The sequence below is a fragment of the Chlorocebus sabaeus genome, chromosome 25, assembly GCF_047675955.1.
Source record: "Chlorocebus sabaeus isolate Y175 chromosome 25, mChlSab1.0.hap1, whole genome shotgun sequence".
Classification (NCBI taxonomy): domain Eukaryota; kingdom Metazoa; phylum Chordata; class Mammalia; order Primates; family Cercopithecidae; genus Chlorocebus; species Chlorocebus sabaeus.
This window is the reverse complement of record NC_132928.1, coordinates 25,831,975-25,855,979: the sequence shown is the minus strand read 5'-3', so window position 1 is coordinate 25,855,979 and position 24,005 is coordinate 25,831,975. Positions and strand designations below refer to the sequence as shown.

Genomic DNA, 24,005 nt, shown 5'->3' with positions numbered 1-24,005 from the left:
CAGGACTCAAAAGTAGGCAGCTATTTTCATGCACTGTCAGTATACCTCTGGTGGGTACAGGGGCAAGAGGGAACAAAATGTGACCTGTATATAAGGTGTCGGGGAGGAGGTGTGTGTGTGTGTGTGTGTGTGTGTGTGTGTGTGTTTACAAAACAATTTATTCTCCTTCTCCAAGGAACCCCCTATTCAGACAGGAGCAGGAAGGTGGGAGGGGACATACAAGTGTCCACAGACACCTTGGGTTTCTGGGTCCTGGATCTAAGTGAGTAAGGGGTTGAGAGGCCCGTAGGAGCTGCAGGAAGCCAACCGCCTGCCGAAGCTTCCTTTTTTTTCCCCTCCGCCCAGCAACCGTTGAATACCGCCACCCACATCCACTCCCCACCTCCACCCTCACCCCTCCTCCACCCCACTCAGCTTTCTATTCAACAAGTGAAAGCAAGGGTGGGGAAGAAAGCCGACAGGGGAGAGGATTCCTTCCCTTTCTTTCCCCATTCCCCCTTAAGACGAACCAGGAAGCAACCGCAGGAATCGGGCCACCTTAACAGTAGAGTAATGGTTTGGCCTCATGCCAAGTCCCACCTCTGTTCCAGCTCCTGCTCCTCCCCTCTCTCTTCCCGCACTGCTTGGGGAGAGCTGGTGAGCAGGAGTCTGGCCCGAGTTAGCTAGAGCTGTTGCCATGACAAGCATTTTCTTAAGAAAGCTCTGCTGTTGAGATTGTCCAACGCTGGGGGCTGGGAGGGGGGCACGAACTTCCTGGGGAACCATCCCTCTGAAGAGAGCAAGGTCAGAGACACCCATCCAGCTCTCCTGCACCCTTTTTCTTTCAGGAACCTGAGAGGTCCTTCCCATTGGAAGGGCAGGGGGAGGAGACCCAGCCCACTCCCCGGCCTTAGCCGGAAAGGCAAGAGAGCAAAGCCAGCGTCTCCAGCTTGGTTGCCACACTGGGGAGGCTGGTGGGTGGTCAGCCCACCCTACCCCCATCCATGGAAACCCGGAGGGAGAGTCCCGCTTGGAGAAACCTGGATCTTTGCTAGAAAGAGAGGTAGGCTTGCAGAGAAGGAATTGACTTGTGATTTGCAAACTTTGTTTCTTTCTTTTCTCTCAGTGGCTTCTAAAACTCCCCGATTTTCCTCTTTCTAGCACATTTCATGCGACTGGGTTTGGAGGGTTTTTAAAAATATGTGTGTGTGCACAGATTTGTCAAATACTGTTTTCTGAGAAACTGTATAGTCGAATAAGTGATTTATCTCTCTTTTCCTAGTTCTTGTCATTCCTGGGCTATAGGGTAGGGGAATGGAGGGACTCTCTTTTTGACACCAAAATTGAACTCTTGGAAAAAACATTTATCTCCCCTCCCTCAACCCATTCCATTCCTGCCCTCCCCTTCCCCCTTGGCTTGGGAATGAGACGCAGGATGGAAAACTGTTGCAAAAATATTTTCCGTGTCTGTTCCTTTCTCAAAAGCCCAAAAGAGAGATGGAAAAAAAAAAAGGAACTAAAGAAATCTTCGGCAGGAAAGGGGGGCTGCAGCGGGAACTAGGAGAGGGGCACTTTGGGGCCATGGGGTAGAGGTGGGCTGGGAGAAGTTGGGAGGAGTGGGGGAAGGAGAGTGCACAAATTAAATTTCTTTAGCTTTGCAGAGAAACCTCAGCAGTTTCTCTGTGTTGCTTGCAAAACATCCTCAGACTTTCACATCTATAATTAGCTGTGGAAAAAGCTGGGAGTTCCCTCGTACCGCTGTTGTTTGAGAGTGTGTGAGCGTCCAGAACCAACTGTATGAGTGTCTCCGAGGGCACCGCCCCACACATCTCTGGTCCCAAAGGGGAGGAAGGAGAAGGGTGAATTGAAAAGTTTCCGATTTCAAGGCTGGAGACTGTGGGGCTGGTGAGTGTTTGGCAGACAGGGTGGGCCACAGGCATCTGTGGAAGGGTCCCTGAGCATCTTGGGTCACTTCCTTGGTTTGCTGAAGAGCTAGGAATTAAGAATGGGATTGTCCTTCCTGCTCTCCCTTCTCTCTTTCTCTTACATACTTGGTTCGCTCTTGGTAGAGGGGGCTGCTGGCATCCTTCCTCGAGTCAAGTCTGGCCTCATACACTCCTCCACCTCCCTGAGGGTACCCGCCGCTCTTCTCCAACTGGGTGTGGAGGGTGCAGGAGTGGCCAGCCACATCTTGGGAGGGGAGTGGGCACTCTGCTGGCCAGAGGCACCTCCCTCCTGGGCATTCCTGCCGGACTTACAATAACTTGCAGACATGATGCCGGCGCCTGCTGGCCGGGCAGGGGGAATGTCAGATGAAGCAATAGGCCGGCATTCAACTGAGGCCCCTGTGGAGAGGGGAAAGGAGTTGGGGAGGGAAGGGAAACAAAATCCCATTCTGTAGTGCTCCCTCCTCTGGGTGAGGAGTCTGGCAGGGAGTCTAGAGACCCTCGCCCTGCTCCTTAAGCCCCTCCCCAAGCTGCCCTTTCTCCAGGGCTTCTCATTGGAGGCCCTCCTGTGCCCCCTTCACTCTGGGCCCTCTACCTGGAGGAAGGAGACCAAGCTTATTCCAGGCTGGGCCAGGCCCAGGAAAGGAGCCTGGGGGTGAGGAGGGGCTGGGCCAGGAGCGTTTAGGAAGAAGGGGACGGAAAGAGGCCTCCTAGCCCATGAGCTGAGTTACCCTCCTTGGCTGAGGGTGGTGGCTTGGGGAGCAGACTCTGGGAGGGGCAGGAAGGATGGTGGCAGCTTGGTAAGCCGTGTTCTGGAAGGTGGGCCCTAAACCCTGAAGCAGACAGATCTGTGGGAATCAGGCTGGGGGAGAGGAAACACCTGCCTTCAGCCCCAGGGCTTGGAGGAGTGGTAAAGGCTACAGCTGAGAAACTGGGGGAGAAGGAAGCAAAACACTTAGAGGAGAGCTCATCTCGGGGCTGAGGAAGCAACAGGAACCGATTTTCATTTTGAGGTGTTAATTCATCTGACTGCACCCCATTGGCTAGACTCTTCCCTACCTGTATTCTGGTCGATAAGGGAATGAGGCCTTCCCCAGTGGGCAGGGGCCCCAAGACAGAATCAATGCCCGTGTTCTGGAGGGAGGGGATCCATTTCTTTGCTCCTCCTCGGGAGCCCCATCCTCCCTGCCACCATCTTGCTGAGGTGCAACCCCGAAAATCACGCCGCTTCCGCCGCGGCCTCCCATCGTGGGGGCCCAGAGTGTCACTATTCCTGCAGCCGGCCTTCCTATTTTCAGTAATCTGATTAGGGGTCGATGTTGACGGGCTCAGGGACTGCTTCTCCGTGAGGTCGTTATTTAGCGCGCACCGGGTTGCCTGCTCCCGCGGCTTTGAGCCTGGGGTCGCTGCCAAAGCGGGGAATCGGCTCCCGCAGTCTCAGCCCTTCCCCCGGGGCTCGGGGCGGGATCAACTGCGCAACCCCGCGGCCCCTCTGCTTTCCGCGGCCTCTGCGACCCCGCCCCGCCAGCCTCTCCGCTGCTGGGCTCCACCCTCCCGGGCTCTGCCGTAGTCTGAGAACTCCGTGGAGAATGCGAACTGAGCTGCCAACGGAGGCTTCCTGCCTTCCAGGTCGTGCCGAGCCTCAGACCCTTCTCCCTTCCATTTACCACCAAGTCTCTGGATTGAAGGTCAAGTCAAAGGAGCACAGCCCGTCTTACCCATGGGACTCCCAGCGCCCAGCACAGAGCCTGGGACGTTAGAGCGCTGGGTCAACGCGCATTGAGAGAAGTACGGGCAGTTTGGGGGGCCTTGGAATCAGCCTGATGCCAGCGAGTTCCTAACCCGCCGTCTGGCCTCCAGTTTCCCTTCTGCACAATGAAAAGCCTGCTCTCCATGGTAGAGGTGACAGGGCGTGGCTAGGCAGATTTGTCACATTGCTGTGGTCTTTGTCAGAAGAAAATCAAAATGAGAGGACCCAGTTAGGGGCAGAAGGACAGCGGTTAGAATTTGCCGAAGGTGTGGGTGCTGGAAGAGGTAAGGTGGTGTGTAGGGGCTGGACGTCCTGGGCCAGGATATCTGGAGGCTTTACTCTTCCCCACTCCCACTGACCCGAGGTCCTGAGAGGAACAGGGGCTGGGCTGCTCCCTGCCACCTGTCAGCAGGTCAAGCCTTCCACTGCAAACTGCCTCTTATTCAAGAATTTAGCTTCTCTCCAAAACTCCGAAACCCCGATGGGCACTTTTCTCTCTCTCTCTCTTTTTTTTTTTTTTTCCAATGCTCCTGGCCTTGGACCCAGCACCCAAAGACATGGATCAGCCCTGCCCACTAGGACAGAGCATTGCAGACCCACTAAACCTTGAAGAGAGGAAAGGATCTTGTTCATTCTTAGTCCCCAGAATGACCAAGACAAGCCCCGTTAGCCAAACCCCTAAAAAAATGTTTGATTTAGGTTAGATTAGCTCCAAACTCCAAGGTTAGATTAGCAATCTGACCTTGAAGGGGAACACCCCACCCAGAGTCTTAACTATCCTTCTCTGGAAGGATTCTTCAGGCAATCTGAATTCTTCCTCCAAAGTGTGCCTCTCAAACAAGGCTCCCTACCCAGTCCAGCTCCCTGCTTCTTAGATAAGCATTGATTCCTGTCATCCCAGTCGGTATTTGGTGGGTAGGGCTGAGAAGGAAAGAGCGATGAGAAAAGCAAGGCCTCTGCCTTGTCAGACTGGGATGACAACCTTTCTCCACTCATTTCCCCTTTTCTACAGGTCATAGGATTAGAGCAGGCCCTGAGGCTGGAGTCCAAAATGCTTGTGTGGAATGTTTTGCCCTTGGCTTCCTCTGCCAGTATCTCTCTTTGTGTCCTCTTTCCTCTTTCCCTTGTGTGAGCCATTCTTGTTCCACTGACTTATTTCCTCCACACATGTTAAAACAGAAATGACAGGGACTTTCTATTTCTGCCTCTACCTTAAGCCAGTCCCCTGTGTTCAGCCTACACCAACTTGGGTTGAGGAGGGAAACCAGGCAGGATCTAGTGAGAACCAGAGCCAAGGGCCCCAGGTCAGAGAAGAGGCTGTTGAGAGGCAGTCTATGTGTGAAGGGATAGAGGAGAGGCCAAAGGAAAGAAAAGGATTGAGAACATAGGGGCCAAGGGGCAGAGCCCCCATTTCTACCTTTCCTCACCCCAGTTCCTGTCTGCCTGAGATCCTCAGCCTCATCACTCACCTCTGCTCTAGTTTCCCAAGTTTCATGCACAAACCCCTGGGACAACTCAGGGAAGATGAACTGGGATGGGATTAATAAGACCCCCTTCCTCTTGCCTTTCTGCCACTTCACTTGGGGTGTGGTACAGGGAGTTTGGAGCAGTGTGTTTATTGGTAGGAAGGTCAAGGACTCTCAGCTAGGTTCAAGGAAAGTCTTAGCTTAGAACACCTCATAGCAAGGTCTACCTAGGTTGCATAATCAATGCCAGGAGTACAAACCAGTAGTACACCCTCAATGGAGAGGAAGTTAGCGGTATCTAACAAAGCTACATACACATTTACCCGGCAACCCTACTTCTAGGAATTTATCCAGAAGATGCTCATTCACAAATATGGAAAGATACGTACAAGGTGATATTTTTTTTTTTTTTTTTTTTTTGAGACAGAGTCTCGCTCTGTCGCCCAGACTGGAGTGCAGTGGCGCGATCTTGGCTCACTTCAAGCTCCACCTTCCCGGTTCAAGCAATTCTGTCTCAGCCTCGTGAGTAGTTGGGATTACAAGTGCACGCCACCACGCCAGCCAATTTTTTGTATTTTAGTAGAGATGGGATTTCACCGTGTTGCCCAGGCTGGTCTCAAACTCCTGAGCTCAGGTAGTCCACCTGCGTCAGCTTCCCAAAGTGCTAGGATTATAGGCGTGAGCCACCAAGACCAGCCACAAGGTGTTTTTTAAAGGCATATTTACAATAGGAAATCATTGGAAACTATCCAAATGCCCATTCTTAAGAAAATGGTTGAACAAACAATGGTACATCCATACAATAGAATACTAGGCAGCCAAAAAGAAAAAAAAAAGAATGACTAGGAGCCCTGTGAACTTACATGACATGATTGTTAGGATATATTATTAAGTGAAAAAACCAAGACGTAGTACAGTATATAGTATGCCACCTTTGGGATAAGAAAGCGGGAGAAGTAAGAATTTTGTTTTTTTTTTTTCTTTTTTTTTGAGATGGAGCCTGTCGCCCAGGCTGGAGTGGGGTGGCGGGATCTCGGCTCATTGCAAGCTCCGCCTGCCGGGTTCACGCCATTCTCCTGCCTCAGCTTTCCAACTAGCTGGGACTACAGGCACCCGCCACCACGCCTGGCTAATTTTTTGTATTTTTAGCAGAGATGGGGTTTCACTGTGTTAGCCAGGATGGTCTCGATCTCCTGACCTCATGATCCACCCGCCTTGGCCTCCTGACGTGCTGGGATTACAGGCTTGAGCCACCATGCCTGGCCTAATTCAAGTACTTTTTAAGCTTAAAACTCTGATTCTATATTCTTTGTGGAATTCATATTTTAAGTAAGAAAAAAAAAACTACAAAGAAATATTGACCTTTACTTTGTAGACATGTTATTGGTTGTAGTATTTGTGTCATAAATTGGAAACTATGTTTTGTTTACTGTATGATAGATGAAATGAGTAACTATGGTGATATTTCTGGAAATCAGGGTCTCACTATGGAAAAAGAGAGCTATAAGTATGGAACCAGGGAAGGGGAAAAAGAATCTTGTGGGGTTTTTTGTATATCTTGTGGGTCTGTCCACTGAAAGGACTGTGGACAGGAACACACCTAGTACCTGGATTTTTATTTCTAAGTACAACTTCCCACGGGGGAGGTTGTAAGGAACAGTGCTCCCTGAAGAAATGACTAATTCCAAGTCTGAGACCAGGAAAGTATAAGTGAACTATGTTGTGCCGGAAACTAGAGCGTGCTCATGTCATGACATGTTGGCACAGGAGCTGGCTTAAAGGGTCTCCCGCCAGCCAGATGTGAAACGCATTGAGCATTCGAAAGGATAATGGTAATAGATTGTAACACATTGAAGATTAAAAGTTCCTTGAGTTTATTTTGACAGTTGACCTGGACGGGGAGGAGCAGGGAGGGAAAACTCTTAACAGAAATGCCAACGAGGCTAGACACAAGGCCTCACTCTGTAATCCTACCACATTCGGAGGCCAAGGTGGGAGGATCGCTGGAGCCCAGGAGTTTGAGGCTCCCATGAGCTCTGATCATGACACTGCACTCAAGAATGCGTGATAAAGCAAGACTCAGTCTCAAAAAATTAAAAAGTAAATGCCAGTTGGGCACGGTGGTGCCAGTTGGGCACGCCTGCAATCCCAACACTTTGGGAGGCCCAGGCAGGTGGATTACTTGAGGTCAGGAGTTTGAGACCAACCTGGCTAACGTGGTGAAACCCTGTCTCTACTAAAAATATAAAAATTAGCCAGAAATTGATTGAACTCAGGAGTTTGCAATGAGCCAAGATCACGCCACTGCACTTCCAGCCTGGGAGACAGAGCAAGACTCTGTATCAAATAAATAAATAAGTAAATTCCAACTAATAAAATCTAGTAGTAATGACAACATTTTTCTTTAAATTTAATTTAATTTTATGGGAGGCCGAAGTGGGTAGATCATCTGAGGTTGGGAGTTTTAGACTAGCCTGACCAACATGGAGAAACCCTGTCTCTACTAAAAATAGAAAATTAGCCGGGCGTGGTGGTGCATGCCTGTAATCCCAGCTACTCAGGAGGCTGAAGCAGGATAATCGCTTGAACCCAGGAGGCGAAGGTTGCAGTGAGCCAAGAACACGCTATTGCAGTCCAGCCTAGGCAAGAAGAGTGAAACTCCGTCTTAAAAAAAAAAATTTTTTTTTAATTTAATTAATGATTCAGTCAAACTATCAACATATCCATCACCTCACACATTTATCATTGTTTTTGTAGTGTAAACATTTAAAATCTTAGCAATTCTGAAACATGCGTTACATTAACTATAGTCACCATGTTGTGCAGTAAATCTCAGAAACATTCCTTCTGTCTAATTGAAACTTTGCATCTTTTAGCCAACATTATCTTTATTTATTTACCTATTTTTAGAGATAGGGTCTCACTCTGTCAGCCATGTTGGAGTGCAGTGGCCCATAGCTTGAACTCCTAGGCTCAGGCGATGCTCTTGCCTCAGCCTCCCAAAGCACCAGAATAATGAGTGAGCCACTGTGCCAGGTTGGAACTTTAAATTGACCAGTTTGCAGCCTCTACTCTAATAGCTGATTTAGTCTAGCGTTTAATGGATACTAAATCTTTCACCCAATGGGGTGAAAGATTGGTCTTAGCATAGCTTAGTTTGGGCTGCTGAAACAACATCATAGACTGGGTGGCTTCATAAGCAACAGAAATGTATCTCTTTGTTTGTTTGTTTTTGAGACCGGGTCTTGCTTTGTCATCCAGCTGGAGTGCAGGGACACTATTACAACTCACAGCAGCCTTGATCTCCTGGGCTCGAGCTATCCTCCCACCTCAGCCTCCCAAGTGGCTAGGACTACAGGCGCATGCCATCATGCCTTGCTAATTTTCATATTTTTTGTAGAGACGGGGTTTCACCATGTTGTCCAGATTGGTCTCGAACTCCTGGGCTCAAGCAATCCACCTGCTTCAGCTTCCCAAAGTGTGGGGATTACAGGAATGAGCCACTGCACCCGGCCTCATTTATTTATTTAATTTTATTATTATTATTATTATTTTGAGATGGAGTTTTGCTCTTGTTGCCCAGGCTGGAGTGCAATGGCACAATCTCAGCTTACCGCAACCTCCACCTCCTGGGTTCAAACGATTCTCCTGCCTCAGCCTCCTGAGTAGCTGGGATTACAGGCATGCAACACTACACCCAGCTAATTTTGTATTTTTAGTGGAGATGGGGTTTCTCCATGTTGGTCAGGCTGGTCTGAAACTCCTGACCTCAGGTGATCCACCTTCCTCAGCCTCCCAAAGTGCTGGGATTACAGGTATGAGCTACCACACTTAGCCCCCATTTATTTTTGAAACAGGGCCTTGTTCTGTCACCCAGGCTGAAGTGCAGTGGTGCAGTCATAGCTCACTGCAGCCTAAAACTCCTAGGTTCAAGCAATCCTCCCACCTCAGCCTCCCAAGTAGCTGGAGCAGGTGCATGACACCATGGCTGCTAATTTTGTTATTGTTGTTGTTGTTTTGTAGAGATGAATGACATAGCAAGACTCCACCTCTACAAAATAAAAAAATTAGCTGGGCATGGTGGCTGTGCCTGTCTGTAGTCCTAGCTACTCAGCAGGCTGAGGCAGGAGGATAACTTGAACCCAACAGGTCAAGATTGCAGTGAGCTGTGATCATGACACTGTACTCCAGCCTGGTTGACAGAGTGAGACCCTGTCTCAAAAAAAAAAAAAAAAAAAAGATGAAACTAAGTAAAGGGTCTGCAGTTGTTCGTTGTGCTATTTTTTTCAACCTTTCAGGTTTGAAATTTTTCCAAACACTTAGCCAGAGAGAGAAGTCCATGCCAGAGGCACTCCTAGATTCCTGGTTTCTTCTCACCTTATCTACAAAACTCTTGACCAATAGGAGTGTCTTTTCTAAGCTCTTGAGTACTGAGAGTCCCCATGGAACACACAGAGGGATCTCCTGAGAAAGTAAGGTCCCTTAGGAAGCCTTCCTTCCCACCCTCACTGCTCCCCACCCACAGCCTCTTCTGTCCAGACAGGAGCAACTGTGCCCTGATGGTTGGGCCACAAAGGGAGGCAGGATGACAGGCATCCTCCCACCATGCCATGCGGCCAGCTGAGGGAACCTGGGGACTGAGGGCTTCCAGAGTCACCCGCCTAACTTTTGAGGAGGGCGGGTCCCAGGCTGTAAGAGAAGAAATTGACCAAACAGCCCAGAGATTGTTGCTGACCAACCTTTAGCATCCCTTAGAATTCTCTAATTAGGTGATTCTGAAAGAAACCAGCAAGCAGTGCCTGCCCAGAGCCTTCACGCCTGAGCTAAGCAAGGTTCCAGGCAATCCCTTGGCAAGGACAGCACACCTGACTGTCCTGTCATTGACCCAAATCATTGTGCTACCCACCCCCACCTCCCCATCCTGGTCCTCACTCTGGAGAGAGATTGAGTTTCCAGGATGCCTTCTCTCTCTTTTTCTCTCCCTCTCTTCTCCTGGAAACCCTGGGGCTAGGCCCTACATGACTCAGGGCTCTTTTTACGTAGGCTCATGTAGGCGAGGGCTATTAATCTTTTAGTCAATTCCCCTTCTGTGTTGGTGAGGGAGCCTGAAAGAGCGGGAGCCAGGAAGTTGGAAGGGGGCAGACAGGGAGGAGTTTGTTCTAGTGGGCTGCCAGGCTTGCCAGAAGAGCACGGGACTGGGAGTCAGAAAAGTGGTAATCTGGACTCTTGTCTGCTGTGTAACCTTGATTGAAGCAGGGGATATCTCTGAGTCTTCATCAACTACACTGTTACATGAAACCAAGTTTGGACATACAGACATTCCTAATCCAAGACCCTCCTCTTCTATAGAAGACAAAGGAAAACTCTCAATGCCCAAACCAAACTCTTTTATCACAGATAGAATCTAGCACAATGTAACAACTTGCAAATCCCACCCTTCTGCCCAGGATAAGCAGGGGAAAAGAGGCCAAAAAGCATATGTCTTTGGACTGCCACCACTGAGGTTTGGGAGTAGAACAGGTTCTAAGATTTCCCACCTCCACCTGCCCAGAACTTCGATTAGGAAGTACCTTCCAAGGCCGTAATTCTGCTATGTCCTAGGCCAGAAACTAAGGCATATTAGCTAGAGGTAGAGAAATTCAAACTTTCACAAAGTTTCCTAGGGCACATAATCCCTCAAAAGTTATTAGATTGAACCATATGAAAATGCCAATATACAACCGCTTTTGACCTACAAAGGCAATTCGTGTAGCTCACCTACAATATTATTCGACATTGGAATAATGTCAGTGGGATTGTAGTCAGTGTTGTGAGCTGGAGAGATTAGGTTTTCATGTGAGCTGTGGGTTGGATTAGAAATTCGGGCAAAGTCGCCAGCTGCTAGGCCAGCTTACCCTCCTTGCCAATCCAGACTTTCGGCCCTAGAGGTAGACATGTTGGCAGAGCCCTTGTTTGGACTCTGGCTGAGATTCTAGCATTAGCCTTCCTGGCAACTGGCCGGGGAAACTGCCCAAGGTAGAGAGGAATGTATCATCCATCTATAGTCCGCTATTCTTGTGTCCTGAATGCCCTGCTTCCTATCTTGGGAGCTGAAGATGGAGGAAAATTTAAGAAAGGAGGAGATAGGAAATACTGGCCCTATTTGTCCTCTGTCTAGGGGGCTACAAGAGTGGAAACACACACTTAAAATCTCATCTGGCACAGGGACACATGACCTAGTGATGGCTGGTAGCTGCTAATAGGATGGCTGGGGCCTGAAGGGGTGTTGTTAGGAATAGGGAGACTAGAATTTGGCAGGGCTCAACTGGAAATTATTCATGGAGGAGGTGACTGCCAAACAGGATTTGAAAGAGAAAGGATAGATTTGATGGAGGAGGGGAGGGGAGATGGGGAGGAAGGGGCATGCTGCTGCATCCGACTGAGGACACTCGGAGCATCCTGGAGAATCGGTCTGGCAGGTAAGGGAGGCTGTCTGATCCCACTCGCTGGAAGGCCTCCAGCCTTTGTCTGAGCCAGTGCCGGTACCGTGGGCAGGATGGCATCTGGCAGCAGCGGCCTGCCGCCTGTCGCTCTCCTGGCACTCATGGACCATTAGGATGATTTTTTGATGTTTCCTCCCTGCCGTCCATGTTACAGCCTTCTTTGTGGGGAGCACTCATATGACATCTGTTAGGATGCAAGGATAGGCACAGCAAGCATCCATTTCAGGGGCTTTCTGACCTTGTACAGGGGAGGGCGGTCACTAGGCTTTGGGCTGGTCACCAGTCTCATTTTATTGAGACAGAGCATTTGAGATGGACGGAGAACCGGAACCTCGAGACTTGCCCAAAGACGCTGGGTTAGTTTGAGGCAGAGCTGGGGGTACAGCCCAGTTCTCCCCACTCCAAGACTGGACCCTCGACCCCATCACTGCAACACTGTGTGACCAGATCAACACCAAACTTCCCTGGTACCCAACGTCTCTACCCACATGGCAGGGAGAACTATCCCTGTCCCTCCAAGGATGGTATGAGGTCATGTGCTAGGAGCAATTTGGAAGACAGATTCTAGAAACCATAAAGGTGCTGGTGGCATGATTGTTATTGTTGCTGTTATTATTAACAATTAAGGTCGTTAGCACTACAGAAAATGCAAAGAAGAATTTGGCACTGCCCACATCACCGTGCAGCTCCTAACAGTCCCTTCCACAGCTCCTCCTTGCACACTGGGCCTTGAGCTGAGAGAGGCAGGGTAATTGAGAGGGGAGCCAGAAGTCCTGGAAAGAGGTGGGTAGAGACCTCCTCCTGCCAGGGTATTCTTGGCCCTACCCTTTCCTCAGGGTGTGGCTCCTCCAAAAGGTCAGAGGAAGTGCAGAGGGGAAGCAGTATTAACTCCATCCATCCTTAGCAGCTGTTTAAGTCAGGTTGGCCACTGATCTCTGATTTGGGGTCTAAGAGTCAAGAGGGCGGGGTCACCATAATGTGACAGCCCAGGCTGATTTGATTGCCAGAGCCAGTCTGTCATTCATTTGCTTTTTCACTTACCCATTTATTTATCCAACAAACATGAAGTGAGCACAGACCATATGCCAAGCACTATGTTAAGGGTTTGGGAAGAAGTGGTATCCAGGAGGCGAAGGAAGGGCTAAGCAGCACTGACCTTAAGCTCAGGGATGATTGTCCCGATCCTGGGAACTCACAGCAAGCTCTGCTTGTTGGTAGTGCTCCAGATAATTTGCATTTGTTTCCCTGGAGAGCACATTTAACCCTTGACTTCAGGGAGGTAAGATCTAGACCTGACACACAACTGAGCTGGGAGGGGCTTTAGATATAATTGCAGGGCAGCCCCTGGTGTTAGCAGTGAGACCATGGCCTGAATGGTAAAGGGCTTGCGCTTGTCCTTTGCTAAAGAAAGCCTTCTCCTGGACCGGGGCACGGTGATGAAGCTGGGTGTGGGTCCAGCCTGGTTTATTCAGCCACTTCATTGGCCTCCTGGTGTTCCCTGACTTTACCATCTCCTGCTTATATCTGGAGCCTCTGCCTCTGATGGGGTAGAGATAGTCTGTTGCTGGGATGCCCAAAGGAATCCAAATGGTACTGAGAAATAAAACAATACCTCTCCAGAGAAGCCCTCCAGTTTCTTCTCCAGTCTTTACCTCTCATTTCAGCCTCTTAATCCCTATTTTCAGAGACAATGTGGTATAAAGGATAAAGGGGTGGATTTAGCTTCAGTTGGTACATGCTGTACACATCTGCACCTAGCCTGAGTTTTGCTTTCTTTAAAGTTTGTATAATATCACCTTTCGTTATGTACCCCATAGAGTGTTATGACAGACAAATAAGATATTGTAGGTAAAAGCATCCCATAAACATTGAAGTGCTAGATATCCGTAAAGCTTATTATTCCAGTGACCCCCCTCTTCCTATTCCCCTTCTCCATCTCAGTTCCTTCTCTTGACTGCCCAACCCCTTGACCCCACTCCCCAGAACATCCTCCTGTTCTCTGTGTGCTCCCACTTCTGCTCTCACTGCATCCTCCCTCCTTGCCTAGATCAAGACCTAAAACAACGCTTGTTGCATCTTCTTTTGAGACAGGGTCTCACTCGCGTCGCCCAGACTGGAGTACAGCGATGCAGTCATGGCTCACTGCAACCTCGACTTCCTGGGGTCAGGTGATTCTCCCACTTCAGCCTCCCTTGTAACTGGGACTACAGGTGCGTGCCACCATGCCCAGCTTATATATATATATATATTTTGTATTTTTAGTAGAAATGGGGTTTCGCTGTGTTGCCCAGGCTGGTCTCAAACTCCTGGTCTCAAGCAATCTGCCCACCTTGGCCTCCCAGAGTGCTGGGATTAGAGGTGTGAGCCACTGTGCCCAGCTCTTGTCATATCTTAAATAACTATGACAATGGTAGAAGTAATAATCTGAGCTAACATTTATTATTTATGTGATAGGTATTAAACTTGAATCATCTCATTTAATATTCTCAGCGAACGGTGAGGTCGATACTAGCATTGTCTTCATTTTCCACATTGATAAAGATGTTCATAAACCATAAGGCTAAGATGCACCCTTAGTTTAGCCCATTTATAGATTTCCTCTTTCCATGGCTGAGTGACTGACTGGTTGTCAAGAACATGGGGAGTTTCAACAGCATTTATTGAATGTCGACTAAATGCCAGATGCTTCCAAATTATGTCACAACAACCACCTTCTGAGACAGGTACAGGCTTTGTCTTGGAGATCATCTGGTTGTGAGAACAGAAGCCTACTCAAAAAAGCAAAAGTAAAAGGGAGCTTTATTAGAACATTACAGGGAAATAGCACAGAACTTAGGTGTGGGAAGTGTAGCCCCTCTGTGGGCCACACCTACATCCTGGAGCTGTAGCACTCTCTTCTTCACAGATGGGCTCCTGCTGTTTCCCCCACAAGCACGGGACCCGTTGCGGGTGAACCAGGCAGTAGGTTCTATCTCTCAGCCCATGTGGCCTTCCTGCTTAGCTCTCCAAAGTAAATTAACTCCGTCTCTCAGTCCAAACGCCAACAGATGCTGATTCCAGCTTACATCTGATGTCCACTGCACTCCAGTGATCTGTGGCTTGTGGCAGGGGAGGAAGACTAATGAGGTCTATCTTTTCCATTAGGTCTAGGGGTGGGAGCAGACATTTCTAGAGGGAAAATTCACTGACCTTAGGTTGATTCAAACCCAACTACGTTGTTCAGCACACCAGACTCTCTCTAGGGTATCTTAAAGATAATGCTCTGGTTGAAGCCCTTAAATAACAGGGCATGCGAGTTGTCCCAGAATCTGTGGATTCAGCTGGGACTGGAAAAATAGTATTAACCATTTTTGAACCCTGCTCTGTGCCAGGCAATTAACATGCATTATCTGTAATCCTTACAACACACCTATAACATGCTATGGTTCCCATTTTACAGATAAGAAAGCTAACACTCAGTGAGTTAAATAGCTTGCCCAGAGATCATCTGGCTCATTAGGGTTGGGGCTGATATCTGACCCAGGCCTGACACCAAAGCTCATGGCCTTTCTAATACACAGAAAAAGGTTATTTACTCTCCTGGAAGATAAGCTCCATGAGAGCAAGGATATTCATCTTGCTCATTGATATATCCCAAGTGCCTACAACAGTATTTGGCACATAGTAAGTACTCAATAAAAAAAAATCATCGAGTGGATTTTGCTTTGGTAACTTTTGTACTCCTAGGCTTCCCAATATCAGAGGGAAAAAGGACTCAGACAGTGGGCCACTGAGACCAGCGGGGTAACCCTCTGGGTATGCTTCTGGTCCCTAACCCCCACAGCCTACTATGTTTTGTTTGTTTTTGTTTTTGTTTTAGAGACAGGATTTCACTTTGTCGCCCAGGCTGGAGTGTAGTGGTATCATCATGGCTCACCGTAGCCTCCAACTCCTGGGCTCAAGGGATCCTCCCAACTCAACCTCCTGAGTAGCTGGGACTACAGGTGTGCATCACCATACCCAGCTAATTAAAAAAAATTTTTTTTAAGAAATGGGTCTTGCTATGTTGCTCAAGCTGGTCTCAAATTTCTGGGCTCAAGCAATCCACCTGCCTCTGCCTCCCAAAGTGCTGGGATTACAGGCATGAATCACTGCACCTGGCCTCACAGTCTAATCTGATGGGGGACATTAGGAGCAATATAAAAAGTCTGAAAGAAAGTATGACCCTGGATTTATCTGTTTTCTGTTTGTATATCTGACCTAAGCCATTTAGCCCTGTAAGAGGAGCAGTTGAAAAGAGATTTCCTTAACACTGGAAAATCCATTTACTGGGACTAGGAAACAGGATGCTGAGGTCCTATATTGATAGAGAAAAGAATGCAAATTTCCACTGGGTTTTCCGCCCTAGGGGTCAGAGCTTACCAAATCCTGAATCCATTCCTGTTCCTTTCTGTATAACAATGCTCTGTGTCCTAACTCACCCAATTGGCCTTCCAATCCCAGCAGGTGGTGTTATATAAAAGTGCAGATTTGAGGGAGTGTGATGGAACTGGGTTCAAGTCTGGCTGGCCAGCTATGTGACCATGGACAAATTATTTAGGCTCTCACACTCAATTTCCTCTGGAAAATGTGAACATACACAAATGCAGAGTGATACATGTTCTGAGTGCCTGGCTCACTACTATGAGCCAGGGTAGTCATTGAATTTTAATTTTTCCTCTTTTGTCCCTCCATTTCTCCCTTCCTTTTCCATGGAGCGTGGCACCAGCCTGCCCACCTGCTCCCTGCTAACCTTTGGACTCAGTATATTTATAAAAGGGTCATAGCCCATTGTCTCCCAGTAACAAAAGGCCCAGAGGCCCCAGCCTCCTGCAACTCTCCATCAAGGGGCTGACCAGGGGCCCCATCATTTCCATGAGACAGGTTACCCTCTTGGTGCCAGCTCTACGGCTTTGCTTGATATTTGAGCAAGAAGAGTCCTGGTGAAATAAGACAGAGTGGAGGGTAGACAGCTGCAACCACCTCACCTTGTTTACTCTTGCCCTGCATTCCTCCCCTAGGAGTAGATGCTGTGGAAGTCAATGCTGGGAAATCTCTTGTTGATGGAGGGAGTCAGACTGGGTGACAACACTACTTGTTTTTGTAGAAGCTGTAGCCCAAGGGTGCTATCACTATTTGGTCACCCAGATCAACTGTCAGCTGCACTGGAATTGAGCTGCCCCTGGATAAACAGGCAAGAGAGTCTCAGACTGGAATCTCCCTGCTTTTCCCAGCACACACCCACACAGAGACTTTAGCTGGCAAGAAGTGACAGCTTGGCCAAGATAATGCGTGAACCAGAACTTGCCTTTCCTGGCTGGAAGGTGCTTGGCATTAAGTGCAGTTCTTGCTCCTGCTTCCTATAGATCAGTTAAGTGCTCCAGGCTCTCTTGGAACAGGGAGAATTCTCTGGTCCCCTCCCAGTTTCTCAGGGATAGCATCCAATGTTGGGAGATGGTTTCAGAGGCAGTGACTTACAGACAAGGGTGTGAATATTAGCTGAGAGTTCGTATGAACAGGCTTATAGCAGCGTGGTTTCTGAGATGCAGCGACTTGTTGGTTTTGGCTGCAGCGTTTTCACTGAGCCCACTCACCAGCCTGCAAGCTACTTAAAAGGAGAGTGATGCTTTAGTCATTCCTATATACTCAGTGTTTAGCACAGTCCTTGGCTCATAGAATGAGGATCAATAAAGAATGGATGGATGGGCTGGGCATGGTGGCTCACGCCTATAATCTCAGCACTTTGGGAGGCCGAGGAGGGTGGATCACCTAACGTCAAGGGTTCGAGACCAGCTTGGCCAACATGATGAAAACCCATCTCTACTAAAAGTACAAAAATCAGCCAGATGTTGTGGCATGTGCCTATAGTCTCAGCTACTCAGGAAGCTGAGGCAAGAGAATTGCTTGAACCCTGGAGGCAGAGGTTGCAGTAAGCCAAGATCATGCCATGGCAATCCAGCCTGGGCATCAGAGCAAGACTCCATCTTAAAAAAAAAAAAAAAAAAAAAAAAAAAGAATGGTTGGATGGATGGATGGATGGGTATAAAGAAATAGAAAATTGTCTCTAAACAAATAGACCACGGTGAACTTTACCTTCTTCCTTCCCAGGGCCGCCTTCCCTGCTCAAAACCTCATCATCTCATGCCTGAATAATTGCAAAGGTTTCTTAATGACAGGCAGGGTGGTCTAGAGAAGTGAGTTTCAGACTGGAAATTGGGAGACCTGGAATTTGAGCCACTTAAGTTGTTCTATCACTTTTGAAATATCACTGAACCTTTCTGGGCTTCAATTTGTTGAGATGTAAAATGAATAGTTTGGGCTAAATGTACTTCTAGGATGTTTCAACTCTAACATTCTCTGCTTCCTCCTACCCAAACAATGCTACAGATTAATTATAGTTGGGTACCAACATTTAAAAGTAAGATCTCACTGCTGTCTTGCTCAGCTGGGCTTCGGTGACAGAGACTGGGGACATCTTCCTAGGAAGTTGGTGACTAGAATGTGAAAAGAAACCATGGTCAGTTCCCCAGGAGACTTGGCTTAGGAACTGGTCTCCTAGAATTATTGAGCCCTTGTCTAAGGAAGTTCCACCTTTCACTCTCCCTCTTCAAACTCAAGCTGGGAGCTTGTGAGACTCCCTGTAGCCCCACTCTCTATGACTCTATGTGGCCACTATGCCAAGGTGGAGAGGAGGTCTGGACACCATTTGGAATCCTAGCAATGGTGGTGATTCTCTTTTTACTTCTTTCTGGTGTCCAACGTCCTCTAGTGTCACTGGCACAAAACAGGTCAGGCTGTTGGAAGGCCACACTGCTTAAGAACAATGTCAGAAGATCCAGGCTCCCAGCTGTATTCAGATTAGTGAAGTGCACCTTCTCCTAACTTACTCAGCTTGTCTCCTGCACCTAGTGCTATAAACGGTTGTGTTTCAGAGCTCCGCAGGCTGGCCGACTCCATAGTTCCAATCCCCAAAGTCCCTTGTCTAAATGCGATCTAACTTCTGCCCCAGTTTAACCCAGGGCTGTTTCTGACTCAGCCCCTGTCATCCTGCCTGGGCCCTAGGCAACACTGCCTCTCTAACGCCCTAGCTAGACAGAGCATTCCTGCTTACCCAACCCACAGACTCTCCCTACTTTCTGGGTTACATGCTTTTCTTCTGCTTGTTGCTTTATAGCTCAGTCCATTATTCTGTGATCTAATCTAGCTAGTTTTGTGAGTTTTTGTTTGTTTGTTTTTTTCATTTAAAAAGCATCTATATTTTCTTTCATCAACTTTGCATTCATCACAGTCATCACTCCTCATTCAACACCTTCCCACCTTATATTCCCCTTTCTTTCTTTCTTTTTTTTTTTTTTTCTGGAGATGGAGTCTCACTCTATCACCCAGGCTGGAGCGCAGTGGTGCGATCTCAGCTCACTGCAACTCCGCCTCCTGAGTTCAAGCAATTCTTCTGCCTCAGCCTCCCAAGTAGCTGGAATTACAAGCACCTGCCACTGTGCCTGGCTAATTTTTGTATTTTTAGTAGCAACAGGGTTTCACCATCTTAGTGAGGATGGTCTTGAACTCCTGACCTTGTGATCCATCTGCCTCAGCCTCCCAAATTGCTGGGATTACAGGCGTGAGCCACTGCACCCAGCCATATATTCCCTTTTCATAGGAACGTTGACATAGTTAAACCCTACCTTATTCTATGATCATTCTTGTTTCAGTCACTTTTAGAGACACCACATCTCCAGAAGGGCTTTTGTTGTTTTCTCGGTGTACTTTAATCCAAATGGCAATTTTTTAGCCAAGTGGTTATTTTTTAAGAACATTTACTTTTTTTCCTGAGTATAAAAGTAATATGTAAAAAGGATCTCACACATACTGAGCACTTACTGTATTTCAGGCACCAAAACACATGCTAAAACTGCATGACCTCATTCCCTCCTCATGACAATCCTAATAAGGAAGGAGTCATTCTTATCTTCCCTTTCAAATAAAGAAACTAAGGCTCAGAGAGATAAAATACTTTTATCCAAGTTCCCACAACTACCAAGTGGTGGATGTGGAATTCAGATCATGGCTCCCAAACTTCAGAGTCCAAGGGTGTGGTGGCACGTGCCTGTAGTCCAGCACTTTGGGAGGCCGAGGCGGAAGAATTGCTTGAGTCCAGGAGTTTGAATCCATCTTGGGTGATATAACGAGACCCCATCTCTAAAAAATTTTTAAAAATAAAAGTAAAAAAAGACTCAACCAGGTGCGGTGGCTCCCGCCTGTAATCCCAGCACCTTAGGAGGCCAAGGCAGGTGGATCACCTGAGGTCAGGTGTTCAAGACCAGCCTGGTTAACGTGATGAAACTCCATCTCTACTAAAAATACAAAAATTAGCTGGGCATGGTGGCAGGTGCCTGTAATCCCAGCTACTCGGGAGGCTGAGGCAGGAGAATCACTTGAACCTGGGAGGGGGAGGTTGCAGTGAGCCGAGATTGTGCCACTGCACTTCAGCCTGGCAAGAGAGCAAGACTCCATCTCAAAAAAAATAAAAATAAAAAAAGATTCTGAGCTATGCACTGCCTCTACACAGGATCATCCTAGAAAGTGTGGAATATTCAGAAAAGCATGAAGAGAAAACTAAAACTTTCACAAGTCCAGACATAACTGCTAACATTTTGGTGTAGTCTCTTTTAGTCTTTTATATACGCGGGTGAGTATATACATTTTTTAAACGAAATTAGGAACACGTTGCATAATAAGATTTTGATTTAATTTTTTTTCCTACCCAATACTAGATCATGAGCATTTTCCCACATCATAAAGAACTGGTCACAAGTCAGCCCCAAACATAGTCCAGTGGAATCCAATGACAGCAGGCATCCAGAGGCAAAGTGTCTGTGGTTTTAGAAGGAAAATAAAGAAGCTGAAGGGCTGGGCACGGTGGCTCATGCCTGTAATCCCAGCACTTTGGGAGACTGAGGCTTGAGGCCAGGGTTTTAAGACCAGCCTGGGCAACTTAGTGAGACTCCATCACTTAAAAATATAACAAATAAAACAATTAAGCAGGTGTGGCGACACACACCTGTAGTCCCAGCTACTCAGGAGACTGAGGCAGGAGGATCCCTTGAGTCCAGGGCTTTGAGGCTGCAGCGAGCTCTGATTGCACCACTGCACTCCAGCCTGGGCGACAGAGCAAGAGCTTCTCTCTAAAAAAACAGAAAACAAACAAAAGAAAAACAAATAGCTGGACACAGTGGCTCACGTCTATAATCCCAACACTTTGGGAGGCAAAGCGGGAGAATTGATCCCAAGAGTTCAAGACCAGCCTGGGCAACCTAGTCAGACCCCATCTCTACAAAACGTATGAAAATTAGCTGAGCGTAGTAGTGCATGTCTGTGGTCTCAGCTACTCGGGAGGCTGAGGTGAGAGGCTTGCTTGAGTCCAGGAGGTTGAGGCTGCAGAGAGCCAAGATCGTGCCTCTGCGCTCCAGCCTAGGCAACAGAGGAAGACTCTGTCCCCAAAAATTTAAAATAAGAGTAAATGATTAGGGGAAAAAAAAGTGCTGATGGCCATAGCCTTTGCTTTGGAAGATGATCACCTGGAGCCAGCCTGGGTGGTGCACAGGGTCTGATCCTGGGATGAGAAATCAGAGAGGGGAGAAGGCTTGGAACTCTTGGGTCGCCTTTGGGAAGTACCTTCCTTTATGTGTCTGGATCGCACATGAAGGTGTGAGAAGATGGGCAGGCCAATTTGTGTTTGAAGTGGGAGTCAAAATGTAAAGTGGCTTTTACGCAGGCTCAGCTAAAGGCCAGGCTTCTGGAATAAGATGTGGAACACCCTAAATAAAGCCCCCTATAAACGTGTGAGTGGGATTACTCATTCATGGCGGAGAGGCTGGCTCCTCCTGGTGGTTTGGGTTCTCATGCTGGCCTGTGATTGGAGAGAACCATAAAGATTTCCTGCCTTCATTCTCTTAAATGTATATGTGTGAAAGAGAAGCTAAGTATATTTTATCTGCAGCTATATTTTTAAAGAAAAGAAGCATTTAAAAAAAAAAATCCAAGAATAGAGCAAGAAGGGGCAGAGAGAAAGGAAGATCTGGAGGCTGTCACCAGCCAAAAGATAATTAGCAACCGTGGGGCTGGGGACAAAGATAATGTCTAGTGTCTGTGATGGGACACGAGATGGGAAAGTCTCTGTGCTTATGGTGGGCCACTCGACACCCCTTGGCAGTTAGGCAGCTTTGGAGTGACAGCCTGAGGTGCCAGCCTCTTGGAGGTTGTACAACTGACTGCTACAAATTCAAGAGTGATAAAGACTCCTGGTGGCCTCCATGACAGATACAGGCTGGTCCAAGGCACCTGTTCAGTGCAGGATCCAGGGCCAGGACATGGAGTCTTGGGTTCACCCATGAGCTGGTAGCACCTTTTGCCATATGACTCTGGGGAAGCCTTGGGCTACTCTGTGCTCACAGTTTGTCCCCTGACCCATACCAAGGTTTCACCCCTCCACCTTCCTCCTACCTGGGCATCTTAAGGACAGAGATGAGAAAAATGGAGGGAGATGCTTTGGGTTTCCATTATGAATATAGAGAGTTTTTCATCATTACATTGGTTATCTCAGAACCTCAGGGGAACCAATGTAATGCAACACATGGGAAGGAAACGGGGTATTATTGTTGAACATGCCACTTAACTGCTGCAGCCTTTTCACTCTCCTTAAAATATCAGATAATATCCTCTTGAATACCTTACAGGGTAAGGTAAGTGACAAGAATCACTTGAGATAATGGATGTGAAAGTACTTTGTATACCATGGAGTACCTGCAAATATACAGATTCGTGTTTTTGGAGATTGTTGCATGGGAAAGTCCTTCCTTACTCCCCTGAGGTTAGGGAGACCATTCATTTCTCCAGCTCCTATAAAATTTGAGTCCTCTTTCTTGAGTAGGGTGGCTTCTCTCCATGCTGTAGAGTGGGAGAATTCCAGCAAACGTGAATGATGTGTTCAAAGTGGGCGAAAAAACTTGGAATCTTGGGGCATTAAAAAGAATTCCTTAATTTATTTCCACTCTTGACCAAGCCAGTAGCTAACAGTGTGACCTTAACCTCTTAACCTCCGAGCAAGTCACTTAACCTCTGAGCCTCACTTGTCTTGTTCATCATTTGTTTGTATCCACAAACGATAGTTCTGTTAATCTAAGGAGAGAGGATGGAATCTAAATGGAAGTGCTTTGAAAAGTTCAAAGTGCTGCACTTTAGGGTGGGCATGGTGGTTCACACCTATAATCCCAGTTCTTTGGGAGACTGAGGATAGCTTGAGCCCAGGAGTAACATGGGGAAACCCCATCTCTACCAAAACGAAACCAAAACAAAACAAAACAGAATTAGCCGGGCATGGCTGTGCATACCTGTAGTCCCAGCTACTCAGGAGGCTGAGGTGGGAGGATTACTGAGCCCAGGAAGATTGAGGCTGCAGTGAGCCTTGATCATGCCACCGCACTCCAGCCTGGGAAACAGAGACCCTGACTAAAGAACAAACACAAAACAAAAAAACAAGTGCTGTACTTTACAGCCCAGAAAAATTGAGGTCACGGAAATTCCACAGTCCCCACTCATACCCAGCCAGGCAAGTCACACTCTCCACTCTGGGGCCCAGGGTCCCCATATGCTAAGTGGGGTGTGCTCCAAGTTACCTCCCCTTCTTCCAGAGCTGCTGCGCACTAATGAGAACACTCACTTGTAGACGCTGGAATATGCGTTGAAGCATCTCAGATTTACCCCAGCCTTCCCTTCCACGGTGATGTAAACAGAGTGGCTTTCACGCACACATCCCAGAACCAGCCCAGTTTTTGCCCTTGTCCTCTGACATAATGCATGCATTGATCAATAGACATTTATCAAGCATGCTTGCCCCGTAAAGCTTGGAGCAAGGCCCTGTTCCCCTGGGTTTTGGCAGCTCAAGGACGGGAGCTCCCGGGGAAGCTGTGCTGAGAAGTCGGCTGAGCCACTGAAGCCACAGGGTTTGGTTCAGGGAGGCCAGGTGAGGGGCGGGGTGAGAACTGGGAGGGTTCCCCAGGTGTGTTCCCCAGGGTGTGGTGTGGTGTGGTGGGGGACAGGACGAGGGTCCCCGGGGAGGGAGAGAGGTGCTTGGCTGGCTGGGTCGAGTGAGTCATCGGCCCCCTCTGAGCAATCGCTGCTGCCCGGGTGGAGTCGGCCCACCTTATTTGGCGCTTCTGCGCTGAGCCAGGCCTCCAGGGCTAAGGCGTTTGTTTCCCCAGCTGCTCCCCGGGCCGCGCTGGGAGCCAGCTGAGCCTGGCGCCTGCGGCTGAGTCGCACCGCGCAGAGGGCGGGGGAGCTGCAGGTCCGAACTCGGCCGGCCCGGGGC

General features: G+C 48.2%; 1 protein-coding gene across 8 annotated transcripts in view; it reads left to right on the top strand.

Moving 5' to 3' along the window:
• Window positions 1–490: 490 nt before the first annotated feature.
• The window catches only part of ATP2B4 (ATPase plasma membrane Ca2+ transporting 4), a 113,945-nt gene continuing 90,430 nt past the window's right edge, over window positions 491–24,005 (top strand). For 4 of the 8 annotated variants that reach the window (XM_007988869.3, XM_007988872.3, XM_007988871.3 and 1 more), the window contains exon 1: window positions 496–1,042. The gene's annotated coding sequence lies outside the window, so the exon portion shown is untranslated. Of the gene's footprint in view, window positions 1,043–1,652; window positions 1,885–24,005 lie in introns of those variants that run through there. The other 4 variants (XM_007988875.3, XM_007988876.3, XM_037985723.2 and 1 more) reach the window with 4 other exon arrangements.